This window comes from Heloderma suspectum, chromosome 7, assembly GCF_057233095.1.
Source record: "Heloderma suspectum isolate Gila_16-S chromosome 7, 16-S_ref, whole genome shotgun sequence".
NCBI lineage: Eukaryota > Metazoa > Chordata > Lepidosauria > Squamata > Helodermatidae > Heloderma > Heloderma suspectum.
The window spans coordinates 13,899,271-13,912,423 of record NC_139464.1 but is presented as its reverse complement, the minus strand read 5'-3'; positions in this window follow the sequence as shown (position 1 = coordinate 13,912,423).

The window sequence follows — 13,153 nt, the reverse complement described above, 5'->3', positions numbered from 1 at the left end:
TGTCATCAGTATGTGGATGACACTCAGCTCTACCTTTCATTTCTATCTACTCATCTCAGGGAGCCTGAGGAACTCTTGAAATGGGGTCTGGAGGTGGTTTTGGGGGCGGTGAGAACAAGCTGAGGCTTAATGCAGACAAGATGGAGGCACTGTGGGTGGGCAAATGATGTCAGGTCGGAAACTGAGCCCATACAGCCCCAGAGCAGTTCTGATTCTGAGGAGGAACAGCAATCCGTGGGAGAGGAGCGCGCTCATCTCTCACAAGCACAGCAGCTGGCAGAGATTCCTCCTGCCAGTATTCCTGGGATAGATAGTGACCCTGGCAGCAAGAGAGCACTGGAGGGGGGCTTGCTGGATGCTTGGCGCAGACGCAGGGAGCGACAACAGCTGGAGGGTGCCGAAAGGAGGCGCTCCGCTTGTTTGGCGCTCCAACAACGGTTGCGTCCCGAGGACCCAAGGGAAAGAGGGAGGATCTCTCCATAGCTCATAAGTTCAGGGTCTTTCTGTGGTTCCCCTTCAAATGGGGACCAGCTGCCTTACCTGGAGCTTAGGCTACTCTGCTATCTTTCCCCAGGGCTGTTCCTTACTTGGTCGCTAGTGATTAGTATCTGCAAGAGTCATAAATAAAGGAATAATGCCTTGGAAAGAATCCTCGTCATCTGTGTTGGCTATTGGAAGGGACTGTAAGAGGCAGCTAGGGCGCTCCTGACAAACGGACTACTCTGGATGGAGGTTTGTAACTGGCCTTATGGGGTTGCACTCCCCCTGAAGAACCAAGAATACAGTTTGGGACTTCTCCAGGAATTTCTCTTGGAACTTGGAAAGCTCAGGTGGTAACACAACCCAGGAGTACTTTTTACTAGCTTAGGCTGGTATGCCAACTGTGACCCTATCTGACAAGAATGGACTTTGTTTCAGTCACCCATGCACTAGTAACAGGCAGGCTGGATTACTGTAATGTGCTCTACGCAGGCCTGCCTTTGAAGATAGTTCAAAAAAACTTCCACTGGTGCAAAATGTAGCCATCCGGATATTTGTGGGGCCTAGGCAGTCAGTGGAAGTTTTCAAATTGTCCTCTAAGGTTGTTGGTTCTTGTTATTGATATTGTGACTGTATATGCTGGAAGCCACCTTGGGAGGGTATGACCCTAAAAGGTGGCCTGCTAATATTTTAAACGAACAAAGAAACAAATCTAGAGAAAGAGGTTCAAGAATTTAAAATCTCACACTTTTTTTTTTTAAAACACTCCATTCCGCCAACAATAATAAACTTCCGGAGGGGTTGTCATGTTGGTCTGTTGCAGAAAACACAGACAACAGTAGTAATTGTGATAATCTATCACCAACGAATAAATACATCACATTCTGCTTACTTTATGCCACACCTGGCCACTAGGAGGCAACACTTTCCAGTGTAATAACAGTTGGCTAATGTTATCTTTGGATGCAAAACCACCTGTAAGGCCACATTCATCCTCTCAGCTGACATTTGCACTTGGATCACTTCTTCCTTTCCCCCACCCATTATTAGATTTTACTTAAGTATTTCTTCAGTGTCCATTTCTTACTGGTTGTAGCGGCAACTGTTCTGATGACCACCTCCATTCTGGGTCAGATACTGACCGCAAGAACTGTATTTTCCTATGAGAATATTCTAGAGAGGAACATAAGATGTTTGCTTCCACCTGGGCTAACCGAGAATACTGATAGTATAAATAACAAGTGGACCTGCAACAAAATGTTGCAGCGTGCAGTGCTTCTGTTCTGATCCAGCACAGTTCTTCTTACATTTTTATACGTAATCTTCACAGAAGTAAACCCCATTACTGGCTCCACATTTGTGAGGGCCCTTGGGCAAGAAGTCCTCAATGGCCACCCTCCCTCAGTCAGCATACCTTCTCATTGCCATGGTCACCAGCTCCTCCTCCTCTTCGTTGCTACCACTGACAAGCAGAGATCCAGTGAGCAAGTCGGCGGCGGCATCTACCGCTCCTCCTTCTCACCACCGCTGTTGTCTGGGCCAGACTGAAAGGCATGTGAACAAGCGGGTTCCGATGGTGAAGAGAAGGAGGAAGTCCAGGGGCACTTGTCAGTGGGCTCCTGCTGGGATGTGGGCCCTTTATAGGTGCCCAGCCATGGCTACCCTTGACGCCGGCCATGAGTGGGTTCAATGGGACATACTTCCAGGTACGTTTGTGTAGATTTGCAGACTAAGGGAGCAATCATATGCATATTAAGATAGAAAAATGGAATCGTATTGGAAAACATCTCCATGTAGATGGGGCCATGGAGCTTGCAGCACAGCTCTGGAAGGAAGGAGTATTGTTCGACTTTCACCTTTCAGCCAGTGGGATGGAAAACTGGTCCAACCAAATAGAGATGAAGAGAATTGCTTGGGCAGGCTAGTGAATGGATGTACACTGCCCAGATAAGTGCACTGAACTGTCATAATAAATGTCCGAACAGATGTTCAACAGGTGCAGCTTTTCTAATCACTAATTACATACACCAGGATTCATCCCTGCAAGATAATAATAAATACCTGGTACTGCTGCAGGATGTGTTATTGGTGCATTTCCTTTTCACACAATATGGAATGTCTGAGGGGTTTTTTAAACCTTGAGTTTAAGAGAAGTGCTAAGGATCCTACAAATTCACTCATACTCCAAACTATTTTTTTTTTAAATAGAAATTGCAACTTAGGGCACAATCCTATGCATGTTTAGACAGAATAAAGTCCTACAACTCCCAGCATTCCCCAGCCAGCCCATGCTGGCTAGGGAATGCTGGGAGTTATAGGACATTTTTCTGTCTAAACTTGCACAAGATTGCACCGTTAAGATTTCTTTAAGCGGTTGACAGCATGTGCTGCCATGTTTCATCTTATGTCAAAATGAAACAGAAAACCCCAAAACTCATGTTGCCTTACAGGTTCAAATGTATTTAACGTGGTAAATAATTTTAATGCAATGAACGCTATGCCTTTATACCGAGGATGGGGAAAGTGTGGCTCGCCAGTTGTTATTGGGCTGCAAGTTCCATCATCTCTCACCACTGGTTATGCTGCCTAGGGCTGATGGGACTTGCAGTCAAAGAGTACCACACATTCCCCACCCCTGATTTACATGCATTGGCCAGAACACTGGAACCCACTTATTGATTGGCCTGGTTTAAATAAATTTTTGTACATCTTAATTTTTTTCATTGTGCTTTTATATTTTTAAGCATTTTGTTGAAGGGTGAGGTTTAAGCCTTGTTTCTCTATAAATCTCGTTGACAAGAGTGCTTCACATGGCAACATTTTTTTTCAGGTTCCACTTGTGTTACTTTCTATATGACATGTAACTGCCTTTGCTCGCATTCATGCCTCATTAGTTACCCCTGGCCTCTCCTGGTCTTTTCATTCCTCCCATCTTTTGCTGCATTCCATACAGCACGGGGTGAGCAGATTTGGGGTTTGCAGGATCTACTTTGTCTTCGACTAAATGCTCCTCCATTTCTTTATATCTATATCTGCATCTGGATGTGCCCGATCTCGTCTGATCTCAGAAGCTAAGCAGGGTCAGCCCTGGTTAGTTCTTGGATGGGAGACCGCCTGGGAATCAGGCTTCCTGCACTGAGCAGGGGGTCGGACTTGATGGTCTTGTAGGCCCCTTCCAACCCCATGATTCTATGATTTTATTCTATGATCTAGACCTACATGCACCCTACACATAGAAGCCTAGCATCTCAGGTAGAAGGCTAGGCTGCAACTCTTCTCTTTGACATGCTGCTTTTTTTTGTATGTGAGAAGTATTTGATCATGTGAGCCTTCCCTACTTGCAGCCTGAAGTGGAAATCTCCAAGAAAACTTCTCCTCTGCTGTTGTGAGAACTAGGCTACAGATCTATAAACCTGATAGTGATCTAATTGAGACTCAATGCAGTAAACAGGAACTGGCTTTTTGCATTGCATCAGTGATTGGGTCACATTCTTAAGAGCATGCAAAAGGTTCTGCCCAGAGGGCTAGATTCTTCTTTCTGTTATACAGGTTCGGCTCCTACTGACTCATGGATCTATACAGCTCAGAGGAGTTTCTCTCTGTGTGTGTTTTTCTACAGATGATAAGGAAAACTTCATCCTTAGCTAAAGGAAACAAGATTTTACTCAGTGAGTGATTTCTTCCTCTCCTCCTCCTCCTGCTATTAATCCTGCATTTACAGCGCAATCCAATACAGGTCGACTCAGATATCACTCCCATTGAGTTCATCGGGGCTTATTCCCAGGTAAATGAGGCTGCAGCCTTGAAGATGCTAGGTTGACTTCTGTAGTGGCTCCTTTTGTATTTATCTAAAGTTATTTCTAGGGCACTTTTAAGGGTGAAACCCTCTTAAGGCAGCATACAAGATAAAAACCACACTAAGTGAATACAATAAAAATCCTTAAAAACATAGAATCATAGAATAGTAGGGTTGGAAGGGGCCTACAAGGCCATCGAGTCCAACCCCCTGCTCAATGCAGGAATCCAAGTCAGAGCATCCCTGACAAATGGCTGTCCAGCCTCGTCTTGAAGGCCTCCAGTGTGGGAGAGCCCACCACCTCCCCAGGTAATTGGTTCCATTGTCGTATTGCTCTTACAGTCAGGAGGTTTTTCCTGATGTTCAGCCGGAATCTGGCTTCCTGTAACTTGAGCCCATTATTCCGTGTCCTGCACTCTGGGAGGATCAAGAAGAGATCCTGGCCTTCTTCTCTGTGACAACCTTTCAAGTACTTGAAGAGCGCTATCATATCTCCCCTCAGTCTTCTCTTCTCAAGGCGAAACATGCCCAGTTCTTTCAGTCTCTCTTCATAGGGCTTTGTTTCCAGTCCCCTGATCATCTTTGTTGCCCTCCTCTGAACCCTCTCCAGTTTGTCTGCATCCTTCTTAAAATGTGGTGCCCAGAACTGGACACAGTACTCCAGATGAGGCCTAACCAGTGCTGAGTAGAGGGGAACTAGTACTTTCCGGGATTTGGAAGCGATGATTCTATGAATGCAGCCCAAAATAGCATTTGCCTTTTTTGCAGCCACATCACCTTGTTGGCTCATATTCAGCTTGTGATCGACAACAATTCCAAGATCCTTCTCGCTTGTAGTGTGGTTGAGCCACGTATCCCCCATCGTGTAACTGTGCATTTGGTTTCTTTTTCCTAGGTGCAGAACTTGGCATTTATCCCTATTAAATGTCATTCTGTTGTTTTCTGCCCAGCGCTCCAGTCTATTCAGATCACTTTGAATTTTGTTTCTGTCTTCCAAAGTATTAGCTATCCCTCCCAATTTTGTGTCATCTGCAAATTTGATCAGCATTCCCTGCACCTCCTCCTCCAAGTCATTCATAAAAATGTTGAAGAGCACTGGGCCCAGGACTGAGCCCTGCGGTACCCCACTCGTTACCTCTCCCCAGCTTGAGAAGGTCCCATTGATAAGCACTCTTTGAGTCCGATTCTGTAGCCAACTGTGGATCCACCAGATCGTTGTTTCATCTAGCCCACTTTGAGCTAGTTTGCTCATCAGGATATCAGGGGGCACTTTGTCGAAAGCTTTGCTGAAGTCGAGGTATATGATGTCTACAGCATTCCCACGGTCTACAAGGGAGGTTACCTGATCAAAAAATGAGATCAGATTTGTCTGGCAGGACTTGTTTTTGACAAATCCATGTTGGCTTCGAGTCATCACGGCATTGTTGTCAAGGTGCTTCCAGATGGATTGCTTTATGATCTGCTCCAGAATTTTCCCAGGGATTGATGTCAGACTGACTGGTCTGTAGTTCCCAGGTTCCTCCTTTTTACCCTTTTTGAAGATAGGGACAACGTTAGCCCTCCTCCAGTCATCTGGCACTTCCCCCGTCCTCCATGATTTCTCAAAGAGAATAGACAGCGGTTCTGAGAGTTCTTCTGCCAGTTCCTTTATGACTCTAGGATGCAGTTCATCTGGCCCTGGAGATTTGAACTCATTCAAAGTAATGAGGTGTTCCTTGACCATATGCCTGTCGATCTCAAGCTGCAATCCTGCCCCTTCAGCCTGTACTTCGCCTTTGCCAGTGGGGTCATAGACGCTCTTTTGGGAGAAGACTGAGCCAAAGTAGGAATTGAGCACCTCTGCCTTTTCTTTGTCATCTGTTATCGTTTTGCCATCCTTATTTAATAGCTGAACCACCATTTCTTTCCTCTGCCTTTTACTATGCACGTAGCTGAAGAAAGCCTTTTTGTTGTTTTTCGCATCCCTCGCTAACCTCAGCTCGTTCTCAGCTTTAGCCTTCCTGACGCCATCCCTGCAATTCTGTGCTATCTGCCTGTACTCTTCCTTTGTTACTTGGCCTTCTTTCCACTTCCTATATGTGTCCTTTTTTGTTTTCAGGTCATCCCTAAGCTTTTTGTGAAGCCACATTGGCTTCTTCTGTTGTCTTCCACCTTTTCTTCTTGTTGGAATTGCTTGTGATTGTGCCTTGAGAATTTCCTTTTTTAAAAGCTCCCACCCATCTTGGACTCCTTTTCTCGCTAGCATCGCTTGCCATGGGACCTTACTGATCATTGTTCTGAGTTTATGAAAATCAGCTTTCTGAAAATCCAGGGTACGCGTTTGACTACACTTGGCTTTTGCTTCCCTTAGAACCAAGAACTCAAATACAACATGGTCGCTTTCCCCCAGAGTTCCTGTTACTGCTACTTTATCCACTAAGTCATCTCTGTTGGTTAGGATCAAGTCAAGGATAGCCGATCCTCTAGTTCCTTCCTCTACTTTCTGTAGGAGGAAGTTATCCGCCACACAAGTCAGGAATTTCCTGGAGGGGCCATGTTTTGCAGAATTTGTCTCCCAACAAATATCGGGGAAATTGAAGTCCCCCATTACTACTACATCATGCTTCCTTAAAACATTGGCTATTTGCTTTTCCAAAGTTTCATCCTTGTCTTCTCCTTGATTGGGTGGCCGGTAGTAGACTGCGACCACCAGGTTCCTTTTATTCTTTGCTCCATTTATTTCAACCCAGATGCTCTCGATGGGGCTACCAAGCTCCTCCTCCTGTATTTCTGTGCAGAGATATGTATTTTTCACATACAGTGCAACCCCACCTCCCTTTCTGTTCCTCCTGTTCTTTTTGAACAAGTTATATCCTTCCATTGCTGTATTCCAGTCATGAGAGTCATCCCACCAAGTCTCAGTTATACCTATCAGGTCATAATTTCCCTCTTGTATTAAGAGTTCCAGTTTGTTCTGTTTGTTTCCCATACTCTGGGCATTAGTATATAGACATCGAAGACCATGTGCTTCATAGTCTGGCTTTCTTCCTACATGTGTCTGAAGACTATTATTGGGCGCTATCAGAGCTGTTCTCTCCATTGCAGTGCATGTGCCTATGTCTATTGTTACCCCCAACATTACATCTCCCTTCCCCGTAGGATTCAGTTTAAAGCCCTCCTGATGAAGTTCTTCATGCTGTGGCCAAACACATTCTTCCCAGCCTTTGTGAGGTGCAACCCATCCCTAGCCAACAGCCCATCTTCCAGGAAGTATAGCCCGTGGTCCCAGAATCCAAATCTCTCTCGTCGGCACCACCTTCGTAGCCAGTCATTCACCCGGAGTATTTTTCGTTCCCTTTCTATCCCTCTTCTAACTACTGGAAGGATGGATGAGAAAACTATCTGGGCCCCAAAGTTCTTGAGTTTCCTTCCCAAAGCTTCAAAGTCTGACGTGATCTCTTCGTAGCTCCGCTTGGCGGTATCATTTGTTCCCACATGGATGAGAAGAAAGGGATACCTGTCAGTGGGCTTTATGAGTGCAGGCAACCTTTCAGTCACGTCTCTAATCTGTCCTCCTGGGAGACAACATACCTGGCGACTCCATGGGTCTTCGTGACATACTTGGGTCTCGATCCCACGCAGCAAGGAGTCTCCCACTACTACCACTCTTCTCTTCTTCTTCTTGTAGGCCTGGGTTTCATCGCCTGTTTGACTGACCTTTAGCCTCTTGCTCACTCTCATGCAGGTTCCCCTGTGATTCTTCCTCTGCAGGCTGTCCTCCAGTCTCATCCGCAAGTACCTGGAATCGGTTCCACAGCTCCACTGCTTCCACTGGTGCAGAGTGGCGTCTAGTTCTTCTTCTCCTAACTGTCACCCTTTTCCAAGGACTATCCTCTATTCCATTTTTCTTCACCTCAGCATTTCCAACTGCCTCATCTTGCTGTTGCTCTTCAAGCTTCTGGTCTGCCCTTTGCTGCTGTAGTTCCCCCATTCTGTCCAAGAACTCTTCGTGTTCTCTTATTCCCCGGAGGGTCGACAGTCGCCGCTCCAGTCCACTTACTTTTTCCTCCAGCAGCGTGATCAACTTGCACTTGTTGCAGGTGTAGGCCATGTTGTTCTCAGGCAAGAAAACAAACATTGCACACACCTTGCAGGTCACCACCACTGGAGAGTCTTGTCCTTCCATAGCCTTTTTTCCCTTTTTGTGTCTAGCTTTGTGATTGTTCTAGACTAGCCTGTGCCTGCTCCTCTACTCAGTAGAGGTTAAAAGCAGAGTCCCACTGGTGTGAAAGTGTGTGTTACAAGACAAATAAATGGAAAAAAGTTAGTTAAAATAAAAAATAAAAATAATTTAAAAAAATGTTAGGGGCCTCCCCCTTGACCTCCCCTGCCGAACTCCCCTGGCCAACTCCTGTTTGCTCCCCCTGTTCGCTCGCTCTGGTCACTCGCTCTCTGGGAGCTTGCCTGCTTCTGTAGTCCCTGGACCAGCTGGAGCAGCTTGCTCTGCTCTGCTCAGCTGGGAGGCGGGAAACAGTTTAAATAAGATACATAAAACAGAGATTGCCAATTAAAACTATTAAAAACTAAACTTACCAATAAAAACCAATGGCCCCTACTTAAAGGAAGGCCAGTGAAAGGTGGGTCTTCAGAGGTTTCTTGAAGACCTGCAAAGAAGGGGCCTGACGAACCCCCAATGGAAGTTGATTCCAGAGTTGTGGGGCCACCACTGAGAAGGCCCTCTGCCTTCCTCCCTTGGAGGCAGACAGGTGAGAAAGGCCCCTGTTGATAACCTCAGAGTGTGGGCAGGCTGGTACAGGAGAAGAAGGTCTTCAAGTATAAAAAAAAAAAGGTAAAGATGTCCCCAACCAGTTATGTCCGACTCTAGGGTGTGGTGCTCATCCCCGTTTCTAAGCCGAAGAGCCAGCGCTGTCTGAAGACGCTTCCGTGGTCATGTGGCCGGCATGACTGAACACCGAGGTGCACGGAACGCTGTCACCTTTCCCGCCGAGGCAGTACCTATTTATCTACTTGCAATTTCTTGCTTTCGAACTGCTAGGTTGGCAGAAGCTGGGACTGAAGACGGGAGCTCACTCCGTCACGCGGCACTCGGGTCTCGAATTGCTGTCCTGCCGACCTTCTGGTCTGCAGTTCAGCGTCTTAACCACTAAGCCACCGCGGCCCCTTCATACTCTTCAAGTATAGCTGGGCCCAAATAATTTAAGGCTTTAAAGATTAAAACCAGGACTTTAAATTGGGCTTGGCAAAGCACTGGCAATGAGTGAAACTGGCACAGTTGGTGTCACATGAGCCAACTGCCCAGCTCCCACCAATATCTGGACAGCTGTATTCTGCACCAGCTGAAGCTTCTGAACTGTCTTCACAGCCCCACACATGGGGTATTACAGTAGTCCAGCCTGGAAGTCACCAGAGCATGCATAGCTGAGGCAAGACCCTCCCTCTCCAGATAGCATTGCAATTGGCATATCGGCCTAAGCTGATAAAGAGTACTCTTGATCTCCACTGCCACCTGAGCTTCCCCAGTTAGCCCCAAGTCTGGCACACCCAAAACTGCGCCCTCGGTCCTTCATGGGGGAGTGCAACCCCATCTAGGACTAGATGTCATCTTCTACCTAGATTAGTAGGTTTAGGGTGCAATCCTCTGCATGTTTAGACAGAGAAAAGGCCTACACCTCCCAGCATGCTAGGAGTTGTAGGCCTTTGTCTAAACATGCAGAGGATTGCGCTCTCTAGTCTGGATTAAGTCTCAGTTATTTGCCCTCTGCCTTATCCATCCCGAAACCGCCTGCAGACTACACCAGAAAGGCTCAAAATGACACAGGCACACTGCCCTGGGCTGTTGGTAGCAGACCAGCTTGTTGGCAGACAGCTAACTGGTATTTCTCCTTTTGCCTTATAAAACATTATTTTTGTTGAACACATTTTGATTGCTTTAACAGTGCCCATGAAAAATTGGTCCAGACTTAGACTTAACCTTAACCGCAGTCATGGGGGGTTCTTCACTCATGGTGTGAGCTTGACTTCAAATACAGTATCTTAGTAATCCTTAAGAACCGTCCCATAAGGTAGGCCAGTATAACTATTCTCATGTTGCAGATGGCAGTGGGGGCTGAGGTCAAGAGATTGTGGATTGTCTAAGACCACTGAAGGAGTCCAAGGCGAAAGTGGGATTTGAACTCAGAACTTCCTGCATCAGAGCGGATTCTTTTATCTGCTATGTTACCCTAGCGGAACTCTCCTTGTACCTATCCATTTTTTTGCCCCAGCTCTAACTTCTCTCCATGTCCATAGACTTGGACCAAGGCATCTGCTGCCTAAGGCAGAAAACCTAAATCCCTGCCCCCCGCCCAATGGTGTTAAAAGGCAATTACAAAAGCCCCAAACCTGACACCCTTGGGGCTGACTCTGTAGACAGAACATCCCTGGCCTCATCTGCAATACCAGGACAGTAATCCTGGCCTACATTTCAGGATTGCTGTAAAGACTGTGAGCGAAGAACCCACATGCCTGCTGTTTATCTTAAGTCTCCACGTGTACCTGTCCATGTGCTACTAACAGCACTGTAAGAAACCCTTCTGCAGATGCCCCCACCATCAAGAAGTTAGGTGGGTGGCAACTGAGGAAAATATCTGTTTGGCCATGGTGCTGAAAGAAACGATTTCTCCATGGACGTTTACCTGGTGCAAACTCCCCGGTCTTTTTCAGCACCGCGCAAAGACCTTTTAAAATTCCCAGGCCCTTTTTAACGTTAGATGACGTTGGTTTTATCTGATGTGCTGCTTTAAAATCTTCCACGTTCAATGACAGTTGTTTTATTGTGGACTGTGTTCGCTTATTTCTTATTGTTAGCTGCCCTGATAGCATTCATACTTAAGATACAGGGTATAAATCTTTTAATAAATACAGACAGGCATCAAGCCATCCTTCTGCAGTTCCCTATACTGATTCTATCTTCTTCTACTTGTCCCAGCATAGAATCACAGTTTTCTCTTTCTGCCATTCTTTTCTTTGACCCAGCTCTGCCCTATCCTGGATTTAGATTTTACCCACACTGTAGAATTTAGCTTTAAATGGGGTATCGAAAAAACTCAGAAAGAAGAGATGATGTGAAGCAGAGATATCAGAGAAGTAGGGGGGGGGGAGTAGTCAGGAGGGAGTTAAGGCAGAAAGAGGAGAATGTGCAAGGAGAACCAAAAAAGATAATTGGAAAGTGGGGCAGGAGTGGGGGGGGGGCGCGAAGATGTGGAACTTTATTGACGGAAATAGCTTCTTTTATCCGCTGGTGAGGAAAGGCTAACTGAAATTGTGCATTCAGAACGGATTCAGAAGTCAGAAACTAACAAGAGCAGTGGCCTGGATCATGTCAACAGAGCCTTAAAACTCTAAAGAAAAGCTGCCAGTAGAACCGGCAGGAGGACAAATGAATGAACAGGAGCAAATTAAGAGAGTAACGATTTAGGAAGCGAGTGTTAAATTGGCCAACACCTTAATAGAGTGCAGCCCAGAGGGAGGGAAAAAAACCTGTGGCTGTGGAACAGATCTTCAAAAGTGACCTGCACAAGCCTGATTGCAAGGAATGGAAGCTGTATAGGAGCACGACCCAACATACAGACCAGGCACATTGAACGAAGAATAAGCAAGCATTGATTATGCATAAAGCTGATCATGCTCCAAGGCACTGAGTCTTCTCATCAGGGGAAAAGGGGGGGGGGCGACACAAAACATCCTTTTTTTAGCTGTAGAACTCCTTGATGAGGAGGCAGACGGTGGAATCCCTCCTTCTTCTACCCCAGTGGACACAACTGAGGCACCAGAACAAAGTAATATGTTGTCCAATGTGGCCATGCTACATGGGTAAGGCAGAAAATCCTTGGTTTAAAGTGTGGTTCAGCCATTAAGGCAAGGCCTGTAGCTCAGTGGTACAGCAGATGCCCACAATCTAAAAGATATGAGGGGAAAGGAATGGGGAGAAAAGAGGAAAACAAGCAGACTCAGGCACCAATTCTTAGGGGTTTAAAACATTTTTATATAGTACTATCGATGCGCGTCAACAAACTGAGTAAGACAAGCCCAGCCCTGAGTGATCAGTGTAGAATTCAACCCTGAACACGTACTATTTTGATGTTTGTTTCAGTGTGTTCAAAATAACCCCTTTGAGGCATGCTTTATTTACATATTCACTTACAAGGTCAGCATTAAGGGTTGGCATTGTCAGGCATTTCCTATGGTCTATATTTGTGCAAGGGCTCCCTCCCTTCTTGCTCCCTCTTTATCTGCTTTTGCAAGGAGCAGGTGGGGTGAGGAGAAAGAACAGCATCCACCACTCACTTTGCACTCTTGATCTGGGTGGCTGTGCAGACTGGGCCCAGAGGAAGGGAGCAAGCAGATGGGCAGCAGTGCCAGTGAGAAGACAATACTGAGCCCACTAAACGGGAAGCGCTAAGGGTTCCAGGGCGTAGTCTGAAGGCACATGAGGTAGCTACCATGCTGAAGCTGAGCAGGTCTGGGTCTGGTCAGTGCTCGGAGGGGGAACCACCTGGAGCCACCTTGAGTTCCACAATGGAAGACAGGGGGGATATAAATGTAATAACAACAACAACAAATCGCTCCCAAGCCCCCTCCCCAAACAACCTGGTTTTGATACTGATCAATTGCTGCACAATCCTATGTATGTTTATGCAGAAGGAGCGCTAAAAAACTGTGCACACGCTTGTATCCTAGAGTGATCTTGTGTCCTCTTTTACATAGGACAGTTCTCTGTCTGAAGGGCTGTCCTGTCCCAAGTCCAGTTTAAACATAAAAAACCCCGTAAGAATTGTTACCCACCAACAGTAAGCACCTGAACAGCAGCTGGCACAAGCAGATACACAGGTCACCTGC